The 4698-nt window shown below is 62.4% G+C and overlaps 1 protein-coding gene across 1 annotated transcript in view; it reads left to right on the top strand.

Annotated features, from left to right (window-relative positions):
- Positions 1-4698, top strand: part of ZCCHC24 (zinc finger, CCHC domain containing 24) — a gene marked incomplete at its 5' end in the record, with an annotated part of 44555 nt that overhangs the window by 38062 nt on the left and 1795 nt on the right. The window lies entirely within an intron of this gene.

The following is a 4698-nucleotide window of genomic DNA, read 5'->3' on the forward strand; positions in this document are numbered from 1 at the left end:
GGGCTGAGGGAGGGTGACTTTGACTCTCTTTAGGCCTTCTTATGGCAAGGATGAGACCAGATCACTCCAAGTTGGCTTTCTTTCCTGTCTCATCTGAGATGGGGTGAGAGAGTGCCGCTGCCCGGGGAAGGGGGAGGAGGATAAGGGGCAATGTGTGAGGCCGTGAGACCGCAGCCCGGGTGCACTTGGGAAGTGATGAACTTGGATGCTGCTGTGAGACGGGTGGGAGGGCCGCAGGATGCACAGGAAACATGCTCGTTGTACGTTTATTCCTCCAGCCCAGTCACGTATGCGGGGCAGCTGCAGGGCGCCAGGCGCTGTGATCAGGGCTAGTGGCCAAGGCACCCAGAGGCCTGCCCTGGGGGGAAGGGCCGCTGATCCAGGGAGGACCCACTCACTGCAGCTGCCAGGAGGAGGGGCCGTTTACTCCAGGACCTGAGGGAGCAAAGGAAGCCAGAGCTTTCGCAAGCAGGGAGCGGCCATCCTAGAAAGAGGGGGTGTAGCAGGTGCAAACGCCCTGAGGCCACAGGACTTGGGGTGCTCCAGGCCCAGAGCTCAGTGGGGGAGCAGGAGAGTAGAGTGAGAGGAAGGGGTGGGGCACCGAATGGCGGCCACCAGAGCCTTGGGGGTCACGAGAGGGGACCTCTGAGCAGCAAGGCTTCTGCTCCCCTTTGAGACGGTTACTCTGGTTGTGTAGTTTCAGGGTCGGGAGGGCGCTGAGCGATTGAAAATGGGAAACCATTGGGAAGTCCCGTGTGAGATGGCCGAAGTCTGGTTGGGGGGGGGGGGGGGGGGAAAAGGGGGGGGGGGGTGGCTCCATCTGGACTCTACACAAGTGTCACCGGGTTGGATATGGAAGGCGCGGGCGGGGCAGGAACCCAGAACAATCGCACTTCGGGTTTGAGCACTGAGTGGGTGAGTGGCTGTCAGCCAGGTGAGAAGCCTGGCTGGGGGGCGGGTGAACGAGGGGTTTGCAGGGGGTGGAGGCGGGAGAGTGTGTCGGGAGAAGAAGGTTGATGGGTTGGGCATATTTAGACAAATGGGGGAATGCATGATCCTGGGTGTCAGACTAGGAGGCAGGAAGGGAAGCCACAGGGGCCCTGATGGAGAGGAGGGGCCAGGACTGGGGGAGGCCAGGGAGCCAGGGAGCTGGACAGAGAGGAGCTGCTGCGGGGGACCGCCCAGGGGTGGTAGGAGAGAGGTCACTGTTGAGGCAGTGGGGCACTGAGGAGCCGGGCTGGTCAGTCGTCCCTGTGTCAGCTGCATCACCAAGGGAAGTGGCGGCAGCAGGAGACGGAGGGGCTGAGGGGACCGGAGGCAGAGGGGGTGCAGAGGCGGGCATTGGGGGCACTTGGGGAGGCCCCCTGAGGCGGTGATGAGCTGGGATGGGGATTGGAGAGTCATGGACTCAGGGGGCTAGGTGGGGGTGGCGGAGGGGACAGGCACTGCTGGTGAGGGGACAACACGTGCAAGTAGGGGGCAGGGCTGGCACGGAGCGTGGGAGGAGCTGCGGGGCAGCAGAGTCTGGGGGGGGGGGGGGTCCTGCTGGGCCGTTGGAGGCCAGGCAGAGAACTTGGCCCCTGTCCTACTAGAAGAAGGAGGAGAGGGTGCTCATGGTCCAAATGCTCTGTGATTATCTGACCCTCATGCTGGCCTCCATTTCCTGTTTGCAGGCTCACCATCCCCCACCCCCAAAGGTTTTCATGGTCCCATCACCCGCAGTCACACGCAGGCGGACAGACTGGAAACTGGCCGTGGCCGAGGGGCAGGCCCACATCCTAAGGGCGCTGCGGGAGAGGCCCCAGTGACCGAGGGGGAGGGCGGCCACAGGGCACAGGGCACACAGTGTTTGGGAGCATGTCAGGGGCTGGGGTGGGGTGGGAAGTCTGGAGGAGACCGTCTGGTCCTGAGCTCTCCTGGTGACTCCTGACAAGGCCTGGGCCCAGACCACAAACACAGGCACCGTTCTGATGGTCAGAGGCTCACCTGGCTGGACTCCGCGCTCCCAGCCCTGGGCATAGCCATGCTGTTGGGGGTGGGGGGAGGGGAGACTCGTGGGCGCTCGCCAGGTCTGTGCAAGCGCTGAAAGAAGGTGAAGGTCGGGGGTGCTAGGCATCCCAGGAGCTTCCTCTCCAAGCGAACAGGTCAGACAGGGTCAGCCACTGGCATCAGAATCACGGGCGTGGTCACCCCGGTACCGTTTGCCAAGCCCCTGCACGCTCTCCCCGGGTTCGTTCATCCCGATTTGACAAGCAGGGAAGGCATGGTTCCGAGAAGCCACATGGGGTCCCTAGGGTCCCCAGGTGGAAGTGGGGCCCAGAGCTGAACTTGCCCTTGTCTATTGAGCTGTCGGGAGCCCTGCCCTGAAGCACACAGGCCCAGTTTGTGCCCCAGCTCGGCCTCCCGTGAGCTGGGCCCACGTGCTGGACCAAAGTGTCATGGTCCCGGTCAGGAGGGAGGAGGTGGGTTCAGAGACGGGAGAGGCAGCGCTGGGAAGAGTGTGGCCGCAGCGAGCGGTGGCGGGCACTCCTCCGAGTGCTTTATACGTTCGTCCTCAGCCACCCCCTGAGGTCAGCTCTCTCATTTCCCCAAACTACAGAGGAGCAACATGAGGCAAGGGGTGCACGTGACTCACCCAAGGTTAGTAGAAAAGAGGGAGGAAGTTTGGGGCTGCAGGGGACAGATGAGTAGCCCGGGTGGGGATGAGGGGGTCCGGGAGGACAGGTCACGTGGCTGGCGGGCCAGGGAGCCAGAACGGGCCAGTTCCTGCAGGGGCGCAGGTGGGCAGGGGCTGGGGTCTGTGCTGGGGGTCTGGGAGGCTCGTTTTTGTGACTTTCACACCCTCTGTGGCCCAAGCAGAGGGGCATGACCGATGCCCCCAGGCAGGTGGGACCCACTTCCTGCAGTGCCTCCAGCCTCCTAGGCCCTGCCCCTCCATTGCCCAGCAGCGCTCCCTCCATGCCAGGCCCATCCTGGCTGGCACCACCCTCCTCAGACCAGCAGTGCCTCATCTGCTTCCTCGTCTCTCTGCTGCCAGGCTCAGTGAGCACAGCCTCCCTGACCCTCCCCCCTCTCCGTGCCCAGGTCAGAGTCCTGGCCCCACCTGCAAGGCTCTTCCCAGAGCATGTGGCCTGCTCCCAGTCCCCAGGCCCTCCCCAGTCATCAGCCCTGTCTGTGGAGCCCTCACTGTGCCGCAGGGAGACTGAGGCACAGGCGGGACCGGAACCGGAGCACCAAGGGGCCCAGGACCGGGCTCCCGTCACCACCCGGCCCCGTCTCCTGCCACAGGGGTCTCCTCCCTCAGGGGGGCTGCAGACCCGGCAGAGGGTGAGGGGTGGTGTCAGGAGCTTTTGAAGAGCTGAGAGGAGGCTTTGGCGTCCCGCCCCTGGTCCCGGTGGTGGAGTGGTGGAGAGGGGCTGTTTTATTCCTCCTGCCCCCTGAGCTCTGACCTCTGGGGCAGCCATCTCCTGAGAACCCTCCTCCTCCCCGCTCCTCCCTCCCCTGCCACATCTGCTTTCTGTCAGGCTCCAGCTGAGCCCCCTTCCCGCCCTGCCCCCCACAGAGGAAAACACTTGGGGCTTTGCCTCACTGCAGGGGTGGGGTTGGCCCTGAGCGATTAGTCCCAGCTGCTGCTTGTTTCCCACTGAGGAGGGTGGAGGGCGGAGGGGAGTCGAATTGACAGCTTCCCTGCTCCTTCACCCACACGGGGCTGAGCCAGGTCCCATGGGAGGGGGAAACAGCAGAGGCGGGCAGGGCACTGATAGGATCACAGCAAGGGAGACCGAGAGGGTGTTGCAGGGGTCGTTCGGGACTCAGCTGGCTCCCCTGCTCCCAGCCTGCCCCCAGCCCTATATAGCACTGATGGTAATAATATATGATATTAATACTGGCCAGCACGTTGCTTTTCATGTACCAGGCACTGTCTTAACAATTTTGCATATGTTAGCTTTTTACTCTTCCCAACAACCCTATCAAGTGGGTCCTCTTCTTAGCCGTTTTACAGAGGAGAAAATTGAGGCACAGAGAGGTCAAGTGACTTGCTAAAGGTCACACAGCAACAAGTCTTGCAGAGCTCCTGATGGTTATAAAGTGATCTCATTTAGTGCTGTCTCCATCACACATACAGCCGATGTTACTAACCTCCCTGTCCCCACCCGCCCCCCTCCACCCCCCTCCCGGTTACAGAAGGGCAAGTTGAGGTTCTAGAGGAGAAAGATCTTGGCCACCAGCCCTTGGTGAAGAGGTGAAGCTGCGGGCCCCTGGGTGAGACCCGTGAGGTCCTGGTCCTCAGTTTCCTCATCTGTGAGGCAGGTGGTGATCTGCCCCTCACAGGAAGGGTGAGGTCAGGTGCCATGGTTTATGTGGCAGCACTTTGCAAAGTGTAGACCATGGGAGCAAGGGGGTGTCTGCCTCTCTGGCCCCACCTGGAAGACCCATTCAGGAAAGGGGCCCTGGCCAGCATGAAGCGGGGGGCGGGGAGTGGAACGAGGCTGGGTTTCCTCAGGGGATGGGAGACTTCTGTGTGACCCCTGTGTGGCCAGGATCACTAGGATGGGGGTACAGGGACCCGGGTGTTAGTGCAAGATTGGAAGGCCTTCTTACAGCTCAGGCAGTGAGCTCAGCGGGCCTGCAGGGAACTCCCAGCCCCCGGGGCTTGTAGATCATGGAGATGGAGTAGGTGTTTGTGGAGATGTTGGG

This window comes from Myotis davidii, unplaced genomic scaffold (genome assembly GCF_000327345.1).
Source record: "Myotis davidii unplaced genomic scaffold, ASM32734v1 scaffold513, whole genome shotgun sequence".
Classification (NCBI taxonomy): domain Eukaryota; kingdom Metazoa; phylum Chordata; class Mammalia; order Chiroptera; family Vespertilionidae; genus Myotis; species Myotis davidii.